The sequence below is a fragment of the Marmota monax genome, unplaced genomic scaffold (assembly GCF_021218885.2).
Source record: "Marmota monax isolate L192 unplaced genomic scaffold, Marmota_monax_Labrador192_F-V1.1 WCK01_AAM20220418_F8-fsc00044, whole genome shotgun sequence".
NCBI classification, from domain to species: domain Eukaryota; kingdom Metazoa; phylum Chordata; class Mammalia; order Rodentia; family Sciuridae; genus Marmota; species Marmota monax.
The window spans coordinates 2328256-2351621 of NW_026695198.1; the positions used below are offsets into that span (position 1 = coordinate 2328256).

The following is a 23366-nucleotide window of genomic DNA, read 5'->3' on the forward strand; positions in this document are numbered from 1 at the left end:
GTTCAAAGCTTCTCTCTTCAGTTCATCTATTCATAATAATCCATATCACAGTAGTCCCCCATTACTCAAAGTTTTGCTTTCCACAATTATAGATACCTTAAGTCAACTGCAGTCCAAAAATATTATGTGAAAAATTCCAGAAATAAACACTTTGTAAGTTGGGAAGTGGGGGAAAATTTTGTTTTGTTTTGGGTTGTTTTTGTTTGTTTGTTTGTTTGTTTGATACCAGGGAGTTAACCCAGGGGGCACTTAAACACTGAGGCACATTCCCCAATCCTTTTTTATTTCTTATTTTGAGACAGGGTCTCCTGAGTTGATCATAGTGTCCCACAGTTGTTGAGTTCTGCTTTGAACTTGCGATCCTCCTGCCTCAGCCTCCTGAGCCTCTGGGATTATAGGTGTGCATCACTGTGCCCAGCAAGACTTCATAAGTTTTAAATTGTATATAATTCTGAATACCGTGATGAAATCTAGTGTAATTCTACCTGAAGCCAGGAAGCATCACCTTTATTCAGCATATCCACAATTATACACTACCTGCCCATTAGTCACTTAGCCTTTTCAGTTATCAGTTCAACTGTGGTAGTGTAGTGTTTTTATTCACATAACCCTTATTCTACTTAGTAATGGCCTCAAAGTGCCAGAGTTGTAGTGCTGTCAATTTGGATGTAAAAAGAGAAGCTATGATGAAAATTCTTGACTTATGAAAAGAAAACCAAAAATTGAGGTTGCTGAGATCTGCAATACAATAAGATACTGAGAGAAAGAGAGAGAAATCACATTCACATAATTTTTATTACAGCATAAACTTTTATTAGTCATTATTATTAATCTCTTACTGTGCCTAATTTATAAATTAAACTTTCTCATGGTTATTTAAATATAGGAAAAGCCAGATAGGGTTCAATACTAGAAGTTTTGAAATATATCCCCACAGTTGAGGGAGGACTACTGTACATGAGTCCAGGCACAAATGTGGAAATTCTGTCTATTTGTGAGTATGTATTCCATGTGTAAACTCAGGTTCTAGACAGGTAATCATAAGATAGACTCCATTTGTGTTTGACACTCATGAAGCCTTCCACTTAACCGACAGGATGCCCAGGTATCCCTTGAGGATTAGCATCAATTCAGGTACAACATCTAACAAATCCTGAGAGCTTTGGTTATTTCCATTTCTCCTCCAAAGTAGCTGTATATCCATTGGGAAAGGGCAGAATGGCAATTTTAAGTTACATGACGAGATTATTGAATACTCTTTCCTTAAAGGACCCAACCTCTCTCCTTTAGTTAGAGTCTGTAGACCTCCAACTGACTCAGCTAGGCCAAGAAGAGGGACTGTTGGTACAGTCATGCTGGATCACATCAGGCCTCTGTCACTTGACTGACAGCTCAGACCAGAGTTTCCCATGCTTCTCAGCTATTCTGGTTCTAGGAACCCCCTCATTAACTGTCTATCACCAAATATCCCTATAACTTAAACCATTACTTTGGTCCTCTTGCTTATTATGTTCATCATGCATTATTTGCCTCCAGATACTTACTCTGTAGCCTCAACTGTTCCTGACCCTCATGAAAGTCAGGAAGCCCTGAGGCAGCATCTGCAATGCTGACTTTCCTGTCTGTGACCACACGGGGTACAGCTAGGAGGTGGGTATGCAGGAGACATTATAAATATCCCTAAGTCTGTATTTTTTCAGAATGATTTGGCATCTAGGCCTTTTGATATTTGTTCTATGCAGAAGGTAGAAACTCGGTTACCTTTAGGGCCTAGGAGAATGCCATTTACAGGTGCATATTTTGACAACTGTGATGAAATTTCCAGTTATATACTTCAGGTATCTTTACCTAGTAACATGTTACAACACCCACCAAACAGAGAAGTCAAATAACATCTGAGTACTTTAATATCTTATAACCTTGTGATATAGTTAGAACAAGATTCTTAATAGTTTCATTATTAATCTAAGAAATATAAATCACAATCTTGACAAAATGTTATATGCCAACCATATGTGCAATTTTCTATGTTCAGTATGTCTCATTATTAAAAATGAACCAACTGCTTTCTTAGTGTTTCTAAAGCATCCCTGAATGGGATTTTTGTCTTCCTCCCAAGAAGGGTTTGGAGACAGGGCTTCTAGGTGGTTTACTAGAGGAAGGCCTGGTGATTGAAGCCCAAACTCTTCTGTTGTTCATCTCAATCAGTCTACACTCTGATGCCTAAGATAAATGGACATCTGAAGATTGCTACTTACTTATTTTTCCCTTTTTTCCACCCACAAAAACAAACAAACAAAAAATAGTTGTGAAGATTAACAGTAATGTCTCTTAGAAAGCCAGCTCTTTTTGTTCCTATTCTTTCTCCCTCTCTGGCTTTCTCTCTTGTCTTCCCTCCATCCGTCCACCCACCACCTTCCCACTGCATTCACAAGATACTGTCCATTTTTAAAGTACAATATGAAGGAGTTCTTAGTATGATTTAGTGCAGGCCCAGCTGCTATCTCTTCTAGGGGTTTTGCTGGAGGCCAGAGCTTCCCGACAGCCCTGACTGTGGAGAGGTGGAATGTGGCCCTGACGTCAGGGCCACTCCTGGGAATGTTTTGCATTCCTCTTCCTGGCAGTGGTCAGGTGGCTTCCAGCAAGAATGAAGGACAACAGCTTCCAAAGAAGAAAAAAAAAGAGGAGGAAAAGAACAGTTTATAATCAAAGTATTGTGGGGGAGGTACTTTTATTCTCGGCCAAAATTGAAATTAGAACCAGATGTCTTACATTTTGATGCTGCACAAACGCTAAATACATTTATTAATGACTGTAATAGCTGAGCTGTTTGGCTTTTCACTGAACTTAAATCTTGAAACTCTCTTTAAGAAGTAGGGAAATTTTAACTGTGAAAGCAGCTTTCTAAATATAAAAGCAGGAACCCTGATGAGTGACCCTATAGTTAATCTAGAGACTGTTTTAAGGTTTGTTAAACTTCTGAAAAGTCAACTTCTGGAGCAAAAAATCTCTGTGATCCATTAGGGTATTTTTTGCCAATTGCTGTGTTACATGCCCATGACAGCTACTCAGATGCTGAGGCAGGAGATAGCAAGTTGGATGCCAGCCTTGGCAACTTAGCAAGACCCTATCTCAAAAATAAATAAATAATTTTAAAATAAAATTACAAAGGGCTATGGAGTAGCTCAGTATTAGAGGTCTTGCATTTAATCCCTAGTACGGGGGGTGGGGGGGGGAATAGTATTTTGTGCTATTCAAATAAATTCAAGCCATTCTTTGAAAAGAGGCAAGTTCTATTTTAGCCTTTGTTACTGTTTTTTCCTCAAATATTTGCATTTCCAATGTTATTACTTCCCATTATATTACTGTTCAAACCAGATATTCAAAACAAAACTTACCAAATTCTTAATATAACAAACATATCTGAGGGTGCCAGAGCTATATAATGTGTGCAACAGATAAATGGAAAGGTAAACTTGTATTTTTCTCCTACCCACTGATGTACCTTTGTTCAAATTCATTATACTGATTTAGCTAATCCTGATCGTGTATCTACATTTTAAAATAAAATAATCTTTAAAATCAGTGCCTTTCATTAGTTTCTCATTTGTTTTGATATAACAGCAGTTATACTAACAAGAGTTCTCCAGTTTAGGTGAAATCTATTTGAATACTTCCTGTTGTACATTAAAATGGAAAGCTGGCTTCCTGTTTTAGATCATGTTGCTGGTAAGGAATTTCCAGAAATGTGGAGAAGTGCTGACTCATAGTATACAGTGGACTAATCCAGCAAAAGTAGGGATTGAAGGGGTTTTTTGAGCTCTTGGCTGAAGCAAGCAAAATATGTGAATATAATGTTCTTTTTTCTTTTTTAGAGGAAGGAGTGACTGTTGCTTGGGGATGGGATCCTTGCTAATACCTTTAAGATGACTAAAAGTTCTTAGGTTAGGTGTGTGTCTAAGTGTATTTTTCTATAGTCTATTATTAGAATTTGGAAAACAGGTTGTTTTTTTCTGGAGTCACTAACTGTTGTCTTTTGCCACTTGCCCCACAGGTGAACCACATGGCTCTTTAGGCTACAGTATTGACTAACAGTGGGATCTAGAATATGTCAGTCACATTAACCCTTACATGTAGGGGTTGGTCCAGAAAAAACTCCTGGTATTGCAACTTTTATGTTTATTATTAGAAGTCTTTGGGCTGGGGTTGTGGCTCAGCAGTAGAGCGCTCGCCTAGCATGTGCGAGGCCCTGGGTTCGATCAGCAACACCACATAAAAATAAATAAAGATATTGTGTCCAACTAAAAAATAAATATTAAAAAAAGAATTAAAAAAAGAAGAAGTCTCTGAATTGAATAACAGTTTACTAAAAACTTTATATATTAGCTGGCCAGAATTGAGGGGGGTGGAACAGAGATTTGTTACCTGGCTCTGTCCTGTATGTTTTATATTTATTTGTTCAATTGTCTGAACCTAACTACTGATTAAGATTTCTTTGTCATTCAGCATATTCATCAGCTCCACAAACACTACTAAATAATTTTTTGTACCAGTGCTGAGGATGCAAAGAAAGGGATGGTGTGCTCCTTGTTCACTGTTGGCAGGGAGGGATGTGAGTACAAAAATACACATAGAGTTGCTTGACCCAAAATTTAAGGAGGGTGTGCTCAAATCTATGCTGAAGTTAGGGGGAGTGGTTTCTTTTGAGGTGATTCTAAGCTGCCAACTGAAAGTAGTTTGAGAGACACAAAATAAAAACACAATCTAGTGAGTGAGATAAGGAAAACATATATGTGACAGATATAAACTTCTTAAAAGGAAAAATTGGAAATATAAACAGCATACTGTAAATTATATTCATATCATGCTTTGAGACACCCAAAACAGCATGCCAGTTTCACTGGCAGTGATGACTACTTTCAAAGAAGTCATCACATCCTTCTGTTTCTGAGGTCTATCTTTCTCATAGACTGCTGAAAAACTTTAATGGTTATGTGTTAACCACAAGGAATAACAGAATCATAGAACACTCTTTTAAAAATTGTTTCTTAAAATATTGGTAAAAAGAAGAGCACATGTTATTTGAACAGAGGCCCCATAGGGAGAGGGGTAGCACACAGTGTTATAGAAGCTTAACCTGCATATTTGACACCCAGTAGCTGTAAGCTTCAATTCTCATTTGCTCCTTGACAATAAGCTTGTCACTTAACTTTTATATCTACCAGTTTCCTCTGCTAAAAGGTGAAAAATTAGATTAGCATTTGATTTATTTCCAACTCTGGCTATTGTGAATAATGTTGCTATGTACATAGGTGTACAAGTAGCTATTTAGTCCCGGCTTTCAGTTATATGTATGTATGTATATATGGGAGTGGAATTGCTAGATTAAATGGTGATTCTGTTGAACTTCTTAAAGAACAACCATATTGTTTTTCATAGAAGCCATATCTTTACCTCCTCACCACATACACACACACACACAAAAAAAAAAACATCTGTATTGCTGGGTATCAAATCCATGGACTTGTATATGGTAGGCAAGTGCTCTCCTACTGAACTATATCCCCAGCAGCGTAGTTACAGCTTACATTTCCACCAGCGATGTAAGAGAGTTTAAGTTTCTCTAAATTCTCACAAACACTTGTTATTTTTCATGTTTTTAATAATTGTTATTGTAATACATCAACATGAAGTGGTATTTCATTTAATAAATCTTGATGTTGCACACATGATACACTTTTTTTTTTTTTTTCAAGAGAAGATTGCACACCCAGGGGCATTTTGAGACAGGGTCTTGCTAAGTTGTCTAGGACCTCACATAAGTTATTAAGACTGGCCTCAAACCTGTGATCCTCCTACATCAGCCTCCCAAGTCCCTGAGATTACAAGCATGCACCACCATATCCAGTCAGGACACACTTTTAAATTCTGAAATACCCCAGTAAAAAATTTAGTCACTGTTACCTACAAAATGAAAATCAGCAACAAAATGCAGAGTTCCTCATCAGTATTTCTCTACTTTGATATTAGCCCTCCCTTTCCCACACATACCCATTGCTTACTGGAATGTGTATATCCATGACCACAGGCCCCTGTAGGGGCTGCTCTCAGTGCATAGAGGGCAGTAGGCTTTTCTTAAATGTTTCCTTTATCATAAAATATATTCTTATGCATCATACAATCTTGTTTCTTCCCTATATGTTCTGTTTCTTATGTTGATAGCTATTCTTTTTCATTCTTCTCTTTTTAGCTAAATTTTCTATAGTGTGAGCTTTTACTTTGTTCTTTTAAGGAATTAAAAACATTTTAAATAATTATAGACTATTCAATGAATATTCAGAGATAGACTCTACATGGAAAAGTTATCAGTAGCGCTTCATGGGTACTTGGGTCTGACAGGTAGCCAGCAGCTTTGTTAGTTCCAGTTTTATCCCAGCCTGGACATGCAGGCCTACTACAAGTTTAGATGAAGTTCTTATAGCATTCTCCTTGCTAGATTCAGGAACTTATAATAGCAATTCAACTATAGAACCTAGTGTTCCATCTGGTTGACTGGACATTCTCTTGTTAGTAATCATTTTTTTCTTAGACATCTCCAAATTATCTTTAGTAGCAGAGTACAAATGTTTAACATTTCCTTTTTTGAAAAAATATTTTTCATGTTTTATGATATTTTTCTGTCTATTCAGACAAGATGTTCTGATGGTTTCATTGTGTATTCAGATACTGTGCCTGATGTGGTAGGAAGCATACAGTCAATGACAGTCACTCACTGGAACTGAGATGATAGTGCATTTTATTATCACATCTTATGTTATTTTTTAAGTCTGTGTTAGCAAGGTGAAGAGATGTGAATAGTTCATAAAACCTTTGACATCTAAGCTTTAAGATTCCATCAAAGAACTATAGGTTGGAATTATTTTAGTAACTGGAAATGCATGATCAAGAATACGAAAGGGGGTCAATGGTAGAGCGCTTGCCTAGCATTCGTGAGGCTAGGTTCAATCCCCAGCACCACATAAAAATAAACAAATAAAGGTATTGTGTCCATCTACAACTAAAAAAAATTTTTTTTTTTTTAAGAAGAAGAATATGACAGAATTGGCTGTTCTCTGACCTGGCTATACATTCTTATAAGCTATATAGCAAAGTTTGGGCAGGGGGGCACTTTTATCATTCTGAAAGGAAACTGACAAAATATGCAAGATTACAAATATGCATTTGCATTCACAATTGTAAGAAATAAGCCTCACCCTAATTTAATACCCTGGCATCTTATCTGTATGAATAACTTACAAGTAAGTCAGCTTGATTGGGTACATGATCTTTAAAAAAATTACAAACAAGGCACATAAAAAATAACTGAATTAGTCCATAAGCACAGAATCTAACAGATTTTAAAATACTCCCTCTTGCCATTATATCAGATTTTTGCACCAATAAATATAACACAAATTTATCCTGAGTCATATGGGAAAAAGGAGGGTTAGCTACTAAGGATTTTATAATCTGAACTTACTATAAATAAAATACTCTTGTTGCAAGAACTTTGAATAGGGAGTATCTATTACTTGGTTCCTGGTTAGTTATTTCTGTTTCTCAATTTTTCTGAAAAATTCTAAAAAGGAATTTTAGCAATATGCCTCTTTTAATGTGGGGAGACATTTTTTAATAAGTATTATTTCACATTCATATATTGATCAACTAGCTTGTAATGATCCCCTGGCTCATTAATAATTTGGCATTTGTGAGCCCCACAGATGGCAGGAACCTGTTCTGTTCATCATTTTGCTTCTTACTGAAATTGGTATACATTCTGAATGTTTCCTTGATATAAGTTAAACAAAACTTGAATTGTTGCATTTTATGCTTGTATCAGGAAAGCTCCAAGAAATCTGACTAAAGACTATTTTGTTTGTTCTTTTTAACATTTAGCTTAAAAATCTTGAATTTTCTCTCTTAGTCCCTTAGCCAATTCCCACCCCACCCAATCTGACCTTTGGCAGCCCAATACAATGTTGGCATGAAAATTCCTATCTTACTTCTTTAAAAAAGAAGCTATACATATTTAATGCTTTGTGGGGGCTAATTCTTCTTTAATTATTTAATTTTTATTTTTTTTAATTGATACATAAAAAACACTAAAATTGTACATTTTAATAGGGTACCATGTAATGTTCCATACGTGTATACACTGCAGATGTGTAAATCAAGTTAAACATACTTATCTCCTCAAACATTCATCATTTCTTCATGGTGAAGACTTTCAAAACCCTTTCTTCTAACTTTCTGAAATACACAGAACTTTATTTTTTATCTATAGTCACCATACTGTATAGTAATACATCAGAACTTCTTGTTCCTATGTATAACTTAGCATCCATGGATCATCCTTTTCCCATTCCTCCCTGCCCCTACTCTCCTCGGTCCCTGGTAACCACCATTCTATTCTCAACATCTAGGAGATTAACTTTTTTAGATGCCATGAATGAGATCATGCAGTACTTATCTTTATGTGCCTGGCTTACTTCACTTAACCTAATACTCTCTAATTCTATCTATATTGCTGCAAATGATTGGATTTCATTCTTTTTATTGCTGAATAGTATTCTGTCATGTGTATGTACCACATTTTCTTTAATCCGTTCATTTTCCTTCCTTCCTTCTACCCTTCCTTCCTTCCCTCTCTCTCCCTCCCTCCCTCCATCCTTCCTTCCTTCCTTCCAGTTGAACCCAAGGGCACTTAACCACTGAGCCACATCTCCAGCCTTTTTTATTTTTCATTTTGAGACAGGATCTCCCTAAGATGCTGAGGCTGGCTTTGAACTTGTGATCGTCCTGCTTCAGCCTCCCAAGATTTTGGGACTGCAGACATGCACCACCATGCCTGGTTTCTGTTCATTATGTGATGGACACTTAGGTACTTTGCATTTCTTGGCAACTGTGAATCAAATACTGCAATGAACAGGAGAGTACAGATATCTCTTTGACAAACTGATTTCACTTTATTTGGGTTTAAATCCAGTGGCAGCATTGCTAGATCACATAGGAGTTCTATTTTAAATTGTTTGAATAACCTCTATAACTGTGTTCTCTAATGGCTGGTTTAGGGCTATTTCTTTTCATTCTTAACATACATGTAAAGGAGGCATTATTGTAAATTTGCAGATGGTTTCCTAAATTTCCCACCAGTTCACACTGAGTTATACAAAACTGAGTTTTATGACCACAGAGTTATATGACACTGGACATGACTTCAGAAGAAAGGCCATTTTTGTCTTAGACTTGCTCTAGTGTTTAGCATACTGTAAACTAGGAATGCCAAGTTTTCTTGAGTTGTTGATGACCCTGTGAAAATTTGAACAAACTGGATGGGGCTCAAAGAATTTTCCCAAGACAGTTACAACTAATTCTGCCTTTAATATTAATGGAATGTAGGTGAGCAAAACTAAATAAATAATTAGTTACTTTTCATCAGGGGAAAAATAAAATAAAAAGAATTTTCCCAGGACATGGCTGTCAAAATTGCCAAAATGTCTTACTACACCATACAGCTTCTATATAAGTATATACATGGCCTCGCTCAGAAGTAAAATAAGAAAGATACATGTAGCATTTTAAGAATGGATATTGGATCCAAGTCATGTGACAATGGGGAGATTCCTGAGTGTGAAATGTCAGAGCTGAAGCAGACTGGATAGAATCCATTTATGTCTTGGAAGCATGATTTCTTTCTAAGGGGCTTTCTCCAAGGAAAATTTGAGGATAATGTTAGTTTTATCATAGAGATTTAATTGGAGGGGCTTTGACTAATAAACTGGCAATAACCATGTTTCACATTCATTCTTTTCTTAAGCACAAATAATTAAAACCAGAAATCTCTGTCTTGGATATTATGGACCATGTGTGTCTCTAAATGAAGAAAACACAGAACCTATGAGAAGGATACCAAAAACAATACCCAGATGTTGTTGTGGTTGTCTGTTCTAATGGAGGAGATCCATTTTGCCTTGAGAAGCATTCCAGTTAGTTTTTGTAGATGGAAATCTAATCAGCAAGATAGGGAAGCATTTTATGTTAATGAAGGATGTTTCTAGTTTGTAGGAAGTCATGGGCAAGAGAAAAAGAATTGTAGGTGCAAAGTATCATCCTGTTCCCACTAGCTTTTCCATGGAGCATGTGCTTTGATTCTCTGGTTTGTGCAGCATCTGTAATATGTGACTGTATTTGCCCACATGTGTTTTTCCTTACATATTTCCTATCCCCAAGTTTTATTTATTTTCTCCATTTAGTTGTCAGCAGCAGGAAGGGCCTGCTGAAGGCTTGGTCAGAGTCAGCCTAGAAATGCAAAGGGCCTATGAACTAAAGGGAAAGAGGAAGTTTTCATGTCCTAGCTATTCAAGTGACCCTAGACTAATAATTCCCTGACTTCCCTGCAGCAGAGGTTGATTGCAGTACAAATACATTCATATTTTTTAAAAAAATCACAAAATATTACTATGTTTTGTATGCTCAATACTCTGTAGCTTTGCTCATTTAGCTGAATTTTTTAAATGTGGTTTTAAAACCTATCTTCTTATTTTTAATCATTATTTAATCCTAAAAAGTGTTTTATTTAATTGAGTGCTCTTGGTTTTGGACAGATTTTTTTTTCCCCCTTCAGGTGGTATAGTCTCTTTCTGAGAAATCTCTTTATTATGCATTGTTTGTGATATCTACAAATATCTGATGATGTTTCTGCTGCATTGTTTTGCAAGCAACATTTTAAAATAAAGATTTAAATTTTTAAGCAAGATTTGTGTGTGTGTGTGGAATTTGAACTTTAATACTGCTCTTGTGTGTTTTTACCTAAAACCCATGGAGTTTTGACTCTATCCAAATTGAGAAGACTGAGGCATAGCACAAAGCGAGTCTCTAGTGGGAATTGTGCTCACAAAGGTCAGTCCTGGCTAAATATGGATCAGTGTGGACCCAGCTTGAGAGAAAGATATTTTTACGTGTTCAGGGAGGTTTGAAGACTGTGTGTGCTTTGGAGAGAAAGGGCAACTGATCCAGAGGATAAAAAGGTATAACTTAAAACTTGAGCATTTTACAAATCCCACAGTCCAGCTGGGGACAAGTTGTCTACAGGTTAACTGATGCAGTAACCATCTTTTTTTCCTCACTATCTTCAGTGTTAGTCTGTGTCCATACTGTTTGGTGGTATAGCTCACCAAGTCTTGTTGTATCCACAGTCTTCACTCTTCTCTTTGTTACATAGTGTTATGCAGCCTATGGGTGCCTCTCAGATTTTTCTTTTAATACTAAATCAGCATGATCAGGCCTCAGTCTTCACAAAAAGTGCTAGAAAAAACAGAAATGTGATATGTACCATTATATAAAACCTAGTTTCTCTGGTGATAAAATTTTAGTTTTTGAGCACTGGTTGTGAAGAGCCCCTCTCTTTTCTTGTATTGGGAGAAAATAAGGCAGCATTATCTACAGACCCCATTAATGGACACTGTGAAGCTGAATATCCTGAAGTGTCAGGCACAGGTGCACGGTATTCGTTCAAATCACAATTTCAAACTCCCAGAACCAAAAGTTATTTTAGGAATGAATTTATTTGAATTGATACCTGAATCATATTACCAGGTAAATATGAATTTCAGATAAACTATGAGGCATATACTACAAAAAATCATACATTGTTTATTCTGAATTTACATTTAACTGGGAATCTTGTATTTTATTTGGTAAATCTGGCAATTCTATACCTAAAGCTAGATTATGTTAAATATTATAAATTCATATTAATATTGTGTAGATTAGAAATATTCTCCCTTTTGTCATAACGTAAACCTTTCAGTTTAGGAAGCCTGTACTTCATCATTTTTTCTATACTCTCCCCTCATATATATCGAGATTAAGATGTTTCTAACTGGCGTTTGTCTCACTGTTTCATGGGCCTGACCATAATCCCTCTGCACTTTTGTAATCATAGCACCATTTTGGTAATGCCAGCCATAGATGGCAGGTGAAGGTCCTGACCTCTCCTGACTAGACCTTGTGGAACTATATGCCTTTGGGCCCTCAGTGTTTGTTGTTTATGTTCTTCCTCGAGGCCATGTGACAGTTTGGCCAGCTAGAGGCACAACAGTCATGGAAACCTCCTAGCACAGTTCAAGAGGTGCTTAGGCCAAAGTATGTGTGTCCTAATTCTCTCAGGATATCAAAGCATTTTCATACTAATTATTCAAATGACCCAGAGGCAAGAGGGGAGTTGAAAGCACATGATGTCAGAAAGCTCAGAGGTTGGAAGGGAAATGAAGTGGGAGAGGTAATTATTGCTACCTTCTAAGACCTTAACAATCAGTAACCAAAGGAGAAAGAGCAGAGCTAACAACAATCTCTACAAAGAGAGCTGCTTATAGGAATTCACACATTTCCTGCAAAAGTAATTCTAATATCACTTGAGCAAAATTTAGTCTTTTGTGGGGACCTTTTCAAAAGGAAAGTCTAATTTCCAAAGAACTTCATGAAAAGTGTAAATAAAGGCCACACTGTGAATTGTGGATGACACACCCTGTTTGAATTGGATTTCCTGCTAGTTCTGATCGGAGGCATTCTTCCCGGACTAGGGTGAACTCAGTTCCAGTGTTTGCTTGTAAAACTGAATCCAGTCATTGTATTTGCAGTTTGGCTTCCTGCCTACTGTTAAAGTACAGAGCAAACTTAAGCTAGTTACTCCCTATGATTCTGTGTTCTCCATAAAGAGGGAAAGGAGAGGGGAAAACCCAAGGGGTGATTGGGTTCATTTACATACTGTGCCAGAGGGCAGCTGCTGGCTGCCATGTCATCACATAACTCTGTGGAGAATCCTGATATTCCATTTACCAGAATAAGAGACAGTCTGAGGAAAAAAAAGAAGAAAAGACAGGCTCTCTTGTATAGTTCTAGCCTTACCCTCATCAACTGAATAACCTACTTCTGTTTTATTAACTAACATAGATGAAAATATATAAGATTTTCTATTCTTCCCTCTCTCCAAAATGTTGTGTATGAAGAAAGAACTTCTGTAAAAACAGGTCACAGGGAGGGACGTGAGTGATACTGCTCACTGGTGGACCTGACTGCTCACTGAGTTACCCTGAAGGGAACATCATATCATGGACACAGTTCACTGGATATATGGGGAAGATCTGGGGGCTCACCCATTCTCCCTAGAGTCATAGAAAATATGATGAAGCCTATAGTGTAACTCCAGCAGCTCTATTAAGATATCTGGCAGAACTTGACAAGAGTGTGGATTTGAAGAAATTGTGATTTCACTAAATGTGAATGAATCTAGAAGCAAACAATGTCATCAGTCTGCATGCCATTAGGAGCAATACACTGGGAGTCATTCCCTGGAACTAAACTTAGAGCCTCTGAATTTGGGAGAGGGACAGAAAGGAGGAATGGTCAGTTCTGAGCTGTTCCTAGGATCCACTTCCTCCCACTGAAGTAGTGCCATATAGTACTGAAATAACAAATGTTGAAATGTTGCAAGAGACTTGGGATCACCCATGGCACTGGCTGACATCGCAGCATATGCATCTCTTGCTGATCTCATGCAGTTATTTAATTCTGGTTTGTCCTATTGGATTAGAGCCACATTAATTTTTCTTCAGATTTAGTTTTATATAATTTAAATAAATATGGATATTTAATAAATATCAGTAAATTTTGAGTTTACTATTAACAAGAAGTTGAGTCCTGCTCCCTTGCTATTACTCTGCTAAAGGCTAAGAATAAAATCAAAAATTTAAGACATGGATTTTAGTCACAGGGAGTCTTTTTCCCTTTTTTGACTAGAATCCTGTAAAACTACACTAATAACATAAAGTGGCAGACAATGAACACAAAGGAAAAAAATCAAGTTTGTTCTTGGGTGTTTTATGAAAATGGTACGTTTAACTGCCTGGTACACAGAGGAACCAAATATACAAAATTGAAGAAACAGATTAAAAATATTTCTAAAGCTAACCATGGAAGAGATGGTAGATCCTAAACATTCAGGAACTTTAACAAGACAGTTTTTAAAGAAGTCAAAATGAAGCAATCAAGAACAGGAATTCTGATTTCTAGTTACGAATCTGGCATTTACAGAACTTGGAAGTCATCACTCCTCTCTTCCCAACAAGAAAAAAAAGCTGAGCATATTAAGAATAAATACTTCCTAGCTCCATCAGAGAATTGAGGTCAGAGGACAAACCACTGCCCCCAAAATTGAATTGACAGGCAGATACAGAAAATCACAGCTTCCTGGAACAAATTACCACTAGCAAAAATATCCTCTGAATCCAGGGTACAAAAACTTAAACTAATTGACAAAGTGCTGGGAGATTATGAACTGTGATGGCAGTTCTAATCTGTACATGCTTAGTTATTTCCTAAATCGGACATAAATCCAGGAACTGATTATGTAATGTTTGCTGTATATATTTCTCATTTCTAAAAGCATGCTAAGCTGCATCATTGTTACCGAATTAAATTGTAAAGACAGAACCCAGTATCCATGATGTGGCTCAGCTTGTATAGGTAGATTCATCTCATTTCCAAACTGATATGCCTTTGGTGTCTTTGGAGATATGCAAAAAACTTGTCAGTTCCTTAATTGATTTAAAGAAGTCACTTCTGTACTTTGATGCTAATGTTGAAAAGAGCTATGCTGGGTGCATTTTTATATTGTAATTCTAATATTCTTTAAAGCAGAAATCTTTAACTTTGATACATTTTTTTTTTAGTTTTTTTTAAGTTGTAGTTGGACACAATACCTTTATTTTATTTACTTTTTTATGTGGTGCTGAGGATCAAACCCAGGGCCTCACACGTAGGCGAGTGCTCTACCACTGAGCCACAACCCAGCCCTGATACAAATTTTTATACCACATAAAGACTGTGTCCTTAAGTTGGAGAAAAGAGCCTTTTAAACAAATGATGCTGGGAAAACCAGATAATCTATGTGTAGAAGAATGAAACTAGATCCCTATCTCTCACCCTGCATGATAGTTCACTTAAAATGGATCAAAGACCTGGGAATTAGACCAGAAAGTTTACAACTGCTAGAAGAAAACACCCCAACATATAGGCGCAGGAAACAACTCCCTCAGTAGGATGCAAAAAAAGCCCAGGAAATGATCACAAGAATTAATAAATGGATGGCATCCAATTAAAAAGCCTTTGTACAACAAAGGAAATAAAAGCATGAAGAGAGAACCTACAGAATAAGAGAAAATCTTTGCTAGCTCCTTTTTGGGGGGCAAGTGGGATACTGGGAATTGAACTCAGGGGCACTTGACTACTAAGCCACATCCCCCAGCCCTATTTTGTGTTTTTATTTAGAGACAGGGTCTCACTGAGTTGCTTAGTGCCTTTCTTTTGCTGAAGCTGGCTTTGCACTCTTGATCCTCCTGTCTCAACCTCCTGAGCTGCTGGGATTACAGGTGTATGCCTTTTGCTAGCTATTCTTAAAACAGGAGATTAATATCCAGAATGTATAAAGCACTTAACACCGAAAATCCAGATAACTCAGTCAATAAATGGGCAAATGAACTAAACAGAGACTTCTCAGGAGAAGAAATACAAATGGCCAACAAAAAATGTTTAATATCTTTAGCAGTCAGGGAAATGCAAATCATATCTACACTGAGATTTCAATCAGTTAGAATGGCAGCTATCAAGAATACAAATGATAATAAGTGCTGGAAAGGATGTGGGGAAAAGGAACCCTTATATACTTGGGTGGGATTATAAATTAGTACAGCCACTATGGAAATCAGTATGGAGGTTTCTCAAAATATAAGGAATAGAAGCACTATATGACCCAGCTATATCATTTCTCATTATTTATCTTAAAGAATTAAAGTCAGCATACTATAGCAATATGCATATTCATGTTTATAGCAGCACAATTCACAATAGCCAAACCATAAAGAAAATGTGGTTGGGGCTGTAGCTCAGTGACAGAGCGCTTGCCTTGCAAGTGTGAGGCACTGGGTTCGATCCCCAGCACCACATAAAAATAAATAAAGATATTGTGTCTATCTACAAATAAAAAAATATATTTAAAAAATAAAAACATGGCTTACATACACAATGGGGTTTTATTCAACCATAAAGAAGAATGAAATCATGTCATTTGTAGGAAAATGGGTGCAATTTGAGGAGCATTATGTTAAAGTGAAATAAGTCAAACTCAGAAAGTCAAGAGTTATATGTTTTTTCTCATGGGTGGAAGCTAGAGAGAAAAAAAAAGAAAATGTGGGAAAATATCTCATGAAAATAGAAGGAACACCAATAGAATTAGAGGAAGGGAAAAGTATAGGGCAATGAAACTGACTAACTGTATTGTTCTATTGAATGCATGTACAAATATGTACCAGCGAATCCCACTATTATTTATAATTATGATGCAAAAAAATATAAAAAATGAAGAGTATATCTTGAGTGTAGCTCCAGTTGAATAGAAATTATTTTCCCCAATGAGGAAAATCCTTCAATGTGACGATTAAATGCCTTTCAGTAGTTAGTGGGCAATTTAAGGTTACACTCAGAATTTGTGCATGATGATTATTTCTACAAATCCAATTCTAGATAAATAGTAAACTTTACCATTTTTTAAACATAAGAAAAAGTCTGAATTCCAAATTATCTGTAGCAAGCCAGTGAAACATGCAGTGATATATCTCGTGCAGCAAGACTGTTATCTAGATTTTTAATAACCTTTGTAGTTGTTGGTGATGTGGTTTGTTTTAGTCTTTAAGGAGTGTTTGCTCTTATTTTTCTAATTTGTCACTAGTTCCTCTTGGAGTATTCCTTTAAACAATTAGCTGTGTATCACAAAAGGAAAACATAAGAAATTTGAGTGTGCAAAGGGGGGGGGGAAGTAACTTTGCAGTTTGGGGAATAATAGCAATTTAGTACTGAACAAATTTGTTGCAGTGTTGCATTTAACTACCTATAAGTATATTCCAGTGTGTTGACTTTAGTTTTAGCTGTGTATTATATTTTTTAAAAGCAATTGTGCCCTGTCACTGTCTACCGTGCATATGTATATTCCATTGGAAGTAAGAGCTTTGCAGAGTCCACTTGACCAAGTTGAAGAATGCAAGCCCATTCTCTTTTGTCAGCTCCAGGGTCCTTGTGAACCAGTCACCTGGTCACTAATGCCCCACTTCCCTTTCTGTAATATGTCTATGATAGCGTAAAGAAATAATTATATATTTGTCTAAAGAGAAATGGTACTGATAACTGTCTTTTCTTTCTTTTCCAGTTTTTTTTTTAATACAGTAATAATTATTGAGTAGACAAAAGAGACTGAGGTATGGTTTGACCCAAGAGCTCCCAATACTTTTGGAGTAGGTTTAAATATGAAAAGAAGGGATAGCAGTACATGGTGCTGTGTTCCTGGGATCTTGTTCTCTTGCTTCCTATTTTGATGAAAATGAAGTAAAATAACTCGTGAATGAAAGATTCCTTTTGGTATGGTCTTGTGTCTTCCATGACCTGAATCCATTTTCTCTTTCAGATCAGGTTGACTTTATAAGCAGGAACTTTGATTGTTACTCTTACTTTTAAGTAACCTATGAACAAACACCTGCTGATAAGGAATAACATTTATATAATGTTATCTGGTTGATGCAAAAAGCTTGTTACCTTTGGGAAAAATAGACACAGATATTCTTAAGGTGGTAAAATTTCCTTGCTTATGTTGACCAGACAATTCTGATGAAACAGCAGATGAGCTTATCAAAAATGGTTGTTCTTATTGACAGAACTAAAGAACATTTCATAATTTTCCTTAATGTTAACTATCCTAGATTATGAGTGCAAATGTCAATGTGCAGCTTGACATTTGCCCAACTTCTGATAGGAATTACTGTTCTTTCACCTTATGGGATATTTTATAGTCTTGACTATCCTTTCCAACTATCCCTCTTCATGCATAGTATTTCTCTCCATTAGCTTTTCAGATTCTTGGGCCCAACCTCTTTTCTGGATACCCAAAGGGAATCACTTACCAGTTCCATCCTTGTTCTTTGGAAGTCGAGCAACCAAGCACACTCTTTTTTTCCTCTCCTCCAAATTTCAGTTGTCCTTTTACATCTAGCCATTCCCTCAGGATACTCAGTTCCCTGAAAAACATTCTAGTTTCTGCTAAGAAGTTTGGACTGTATTGGCAGTTTGCCCAAATCTCCTGAGTTTGTTCAAGTACAAAATTCCATGAAGCCCAGTGCAATCGCTTTTGCATGTTACAGGAGAAATACATGTTCTTTATGGCCATCTGCCTGATGATGACTTTTTTCTTTCTACTTTTCTGAGTTATCTATATTAGCCATTCATGACTTTCAAAATCAGAAAATACTTCCTTTTTTTCTTACTATTGTCCCATCCTCCCTTTATTTGTATCTTAAGGTAACATAGCCATTCTTAAGTCTGCAGTGACTCCTACATTCTACCACTTCGAGAATTAATATCAGCCAAGTGTGGTGATACACACCTGGAATCCTTGCTACTTGGGAGGCTCAGGCAGGAAGATCACAAGTCCAAGGCTACCCTGGGCAACTTTGTGAGACCTTGTCTCAAAATAAAAAAGAACTAGCGTGTAATTCAGTGGTAGAGCACTTTCAAGCATGACTGCATGATTATCTGCATTCCATCTCCAGGACTGAAAAAGAGAAAAAGAATTAGTATTTTCCTCCAAAAAAATGAGCATTTCCCTTTAAATTGTCCCTTTGGGGCTCTTTGCTGTACCAAAAAACAAGTCAGTTTTTTTGTGACCTAAGAATACGCTTTCCAGGTGTTAGCTCAAACCCAGCTTCTCTATTCCTGGGCTTATCATCTTAGTAAACTAATATTTCAACCTCAGTTTCTTCAATTTTAAGCTTTTAATAATAATAATAGCACCTACTTTGTAGGGTAGCCATGATGCTTTATTGAGCTATAGCAGCAACATGCCTAAGCAATGTGCCTGGCATGGAAAAGTAACTCAGTAGTCTTCGCTGTTATTTTAATGATAGCTCCATAGTGCATATGTTGAAATCAGACTCAGGTTACACAGTTAACTGTGCCTCCAGACTCACCTTGCTAAACTACTTGAAGAAGCAGCCTCTCTCCATGTGAGGGGTTTACATTCTGTTCTCACCCCCTTTAATTGTATTCAACTTTAGTTTACACTTCTCTGCTGAGATTGGCTGCCCAGTAGTAAACTTCTAATCAACTAATTTTTCCGTTGGCTTTTTCCAATTTGCATACTGTTTGCTTCCTTCACATCTTTGCCATTACTGACCTGGTTCCTTAACAGCCTGGCCACAGTCCTCACCCTACCCTTTCCCTTACTACTCTCTTGACCCTCACATGTTGCTTTCCTTCCATCCCCTGCCCTACTACTGTCTCTGTTTCCCTTTTTCCTCCCTCTTCCCTACTTCTCCTTTGGGTTCCTCACTCTATTTCCCTCCAGAAGATTCTTAATAACCCTCTCTTTCCATGGGTCTTTCATGCCATCTCTCCCAGTAGCTGTCCTTCTGCCCGTTGCATTTGTAAGGGTTTCTGTGGGTTAGTGTAGAAACCTTATAAACGATAATTGATTCATTATATTTATCATATGATGACATAAAGAAAGTCTGATGAGCTAGTTATGGCAGCACTTACCTGTAATACCAGTGACTCAGGAAGCTGAGGAAGGAGGATCACAAGTTCAAGGCCAACTGAGGCTACTTAGGAAGCAAAATAGCAAAATAATGCCTCAAAATTTAAAATAATAATAATAATAAAGGGCTAGGTATGTAGCTCAGTGGTAGAATGCCCCTATACTCAATCCTCAGTACTACAGAAAAAGTTACATAATAACATTGAGGAGGGGGATGCTGAAATTTATTTGTGAAATGTGATTACAACTGTGCAGTATTCAAAGAAAGAGGTAGAAAGATCACACCATTGTTCACTGCTTTCTGCCTAATGATTGTTTTCTCCTTTCTGCTTCTGATTTTTCCAGGTTTTATATAATGGTCATTTATTACTTTTATAACAACAACAAAAAAGTTAATTCTTGTCCTCTGTTCTTCTTTTATATAAATCTTGAAGTGATCACATCGCAGTAGATAATTTACCTAGTTACAAGTCTATCCCTTAGCATAATTTTCTTCTCTTTGCATTTGGCATTAAGAGGGTAGATTTCAGGCTGGGGTTGTAGTTCAGTGGTACTGCACTTGCCTGGTATGTGTGAGGCACAGGGTTCGATTCTCAGCACCACATATAAATAAATAAAAGAAAGATCTATCAACAACTAAAAATTATTTTTTAAAAAAGAGGGTAGATTTCCCCATTCTTCTGAGTTGTATTTGTAACCATCTTTTTGATGTCATAATATACTATCTATTTAAAACAACACCTAATTTTAAATGACTTTTATGGATGTTGAAATTAATATTACCTGTATTACAGATGATGGGTAGGAGAGGTGGTGATTTCTGTTTTTAAGTCTGAGGACACCTAAGAACTTAGTTTCTGTAAGGGGTAAAATGGGCAGGGGGTGGGGGAGGTGCTTGGGAACAAAACTGACCAAATTATATTGTTATATTTTGTACATGTAGGAGAATGTAACAACAAATCCCAGTATTATGTATAAATAACATACCGATAAATGTATATAAGGGAAAGAATGATGAAGGAAATGCTGTTTTTATTTTTGTTTACTTTTTAAAATTTTTTTTGTTTAGTTTTATATGGGCCCAATATCTTTCTTTATTTATTTTTATGTGGTGCTGAGGATTGAACCCAGTGCTTCAAACGTGCGAGGCAGGTGTTCTACTATTGAGCTACAGCCCCAGCCCTGTTGTTTACTTTTTGAAAGTGAAAATTAAAATCTTTGTTGTGACATTCTAGATATTTGGAAACATTTTCAATAAACTTAAGTATAATTATAAAGGATTTTATTTCTGATGACTATTATATGTCATAGATGAAACATACCTAATTATCCCACCATTTTAATACAAATTGAGAATCCCTAATCTGAAATCCCCCAAATCTGAAACTTTCTGAACACCACAGCAAGTAGACAATTCACAACTGACCTAATGTAGATACACTAAAAATAGTGTATAAAATTACCTCAAGCTATGTGTACAAAGTATATATAAAACATCAGAGTTTTTTTAATTCATACTTGGGACTCATCTCCAAGATAGGTCATTATGTATGTGCAAATAGTCCAAAATTATAAAAAATACAAATTTAGAAACATTTCTGATCCAAAACATGTTGGATAAGAGATACTCAACCTCTAGAACCAACATATACAACTATTTTGATATTTTTTTCATATTTTCTTTAGTTTGTACTCATTTGTATCCTTATTTTTCTAATTGTTGCAATTAAATTACCCTTGCTATTTTTCATGATCCATTGTTTTGGTTTGTGTTTTTGTTTTTGTTTTTGTTTGTTTGTTTGTTGTTTAACAAAAAAAAGTACTGGAGGTTGAACCCAGGGATATTCTACCACTGAGCTACATGCCCCCTCCTTTTTATTTTTTATTTTGAGACAGGGCCTGACTAAATTGCCTAAGCTGGCCTCAAACTTACTATCCTCCTTCCTCAGCCTCCTGGGACACTGGGATTACAGGTGTGCACCATTGTACCCAGCTACATCATGCATTTTTACATGATGTTTTATTAAACATTTTGTGCATGATTTATTTAGTATTTTTGTACTATTTTATTACATATATAATATTTCTTCACATTGTTGTCCCATAAATTATTAAGGATTTTAGTATTAAAGGTTTAAAAAGGAAAAAGAGAATACAATATCAAAGGGGAAATATTTTTTTCTCTTTGGCTAAAAATAATATAAAAAATATACTAGAAAATAGTTGTGGAATAGAATCTGTTATTTAGAATAAGATTTGGGGTTTTTTCCTTAAGCTTGAAGCTTTTTTGCCTCTCAACCTTAAACAATTTATTTTCTTTACTATCCAGATCTAGTCACAGATACAAATGTACTTCCTTGCATTTGGCCAATATGCAATTTTGAATGGGTAGCCATGGGACTTGGCATGGTGCTGCTTGCCTGTTATCCCAACAACTTGAGAGACTGAAGCAGGAGGAACACAATTTGAGGCCAACCTTGGCAAATAGAGATGCTGTCTGAAAAAAATTAAAGGGCTAGGCATGTAACTCAGCAGTAGAGCACTCCTGAGTTTAATAGAAGGGATTGTAAGCTCCAGCTGCTTACCTCTAGAGGTGATAGTCACCTGATACAAAAGAGTATCTTTTTTATCTTGGAATCTCTCCAATTAAAAAAAAAAATCCATAATTCTCTACCTAGAAACACTGTTAGGTATTTTTAAATGATTCTGCTTTTTATTTATTTTTTTCTTAAAAATGAGGTAAGAGACTTTAATAACCACTTTTTGTGGAAGAAATGTTCAAATTCTAAACCTCTCAACATTGAAACAAATTAGAGAAATAGAAAATAACATCAGATACAAAAAAATATTGATGAGGACATGAAACAAATTCTCATGAACTTGAGCAGGTATGTAAATTGATGTATTCATTAGTGAAAACTGTTTATTTAATATATATGATACTCCTCACAAGCAGCATAGACCTATAGAAAGTACTATATTTGTGAACCATGATAGCATAAGGCTACAGCTATGTGGATCCATATAGTTGAAAATCTGGGTGCTAGGAGGAAAGAGAAGGTACTTTCAAAATGAAATAAATAATAAAGTTTGAGAGTAATTGGATTTCTGTAAACCAGACACAATTTTAGTTTTATTACATTCAGTTGAACTAACAGAACAAAATATCAAATAAGTATTATATAGAAGTAATATCTGTATAAGACATCACATATAGAGAGATTTTTAAGGGAAATATATAGAACTTATCACAAAATAAAAAAATTATGGAGGACATAAAGTACTCCATTATACTCACCATGTGTGTAAATAAAACTCATTGCAAAGACAGCCATTTTATCTCATTTGATGTATAGCATTACCTCATCAAAATTATATCATGCTTTTCTTTCAATAAATGAAACCAAAACTAATTCTTTTTTTTTTTTTTTAATTCTTAAATCACACTCTAATTTATGTTCCAGCACTTACCCACTACATTGAGGATATAACATTAGGTACTGGGAAACATAAAGCTTCATCCCTGAAGACTGTACAAAACACTTGTGGAGACAAATACAGCATTAAAGACTTGACTTTTCTGAGCCATTAAAGATACCTTAATGTAAATGTGACACTATAGAAGTGATATTTTTGGTAGAATTAACCTGTGGTTCTTGGCAGAAATGATTCATTTCATTCAATAAATATTTGT

General features: G+C 36.0%; 1 protein-coding gene and 1 long non-coding RNA gene across 11 annotated transcripts in view; one reads left to right on the forward strand and one right to left on the reverse strand.

Moving 5' to 3' along the window:
* The window catches only part of Spidr (scaffold protein involved in DNA repair), a 410995-nt gene that overhangs the window by 227986 nt on the left and 159643 nt on the right, over window positions 1-23366 (forward strand). The gene's annotated exons all lie outside the window — the stretch shown is intronic.
* LOC124082072 (uncharacterized) lies at window positions 772-22877 on the reverse strand. Of its 2 annotated transcripts, XR_009225320.1 has the most exons (4): window positions 19675-22877; window positions 18045-18691; window positions 11214-11343; window positions 772-2661 (listed from the first exon to the last, which is right to left on the reverse strand). It is a non-coding gene; the product is annotated as an uncharacterized LOC124082072 (long non-coding RNA). The 2 variants fall into 2 exon arrangements; XR_006848252.2 differs by having other exon boundaries at window positions 781-2661; window positions 18045-22866.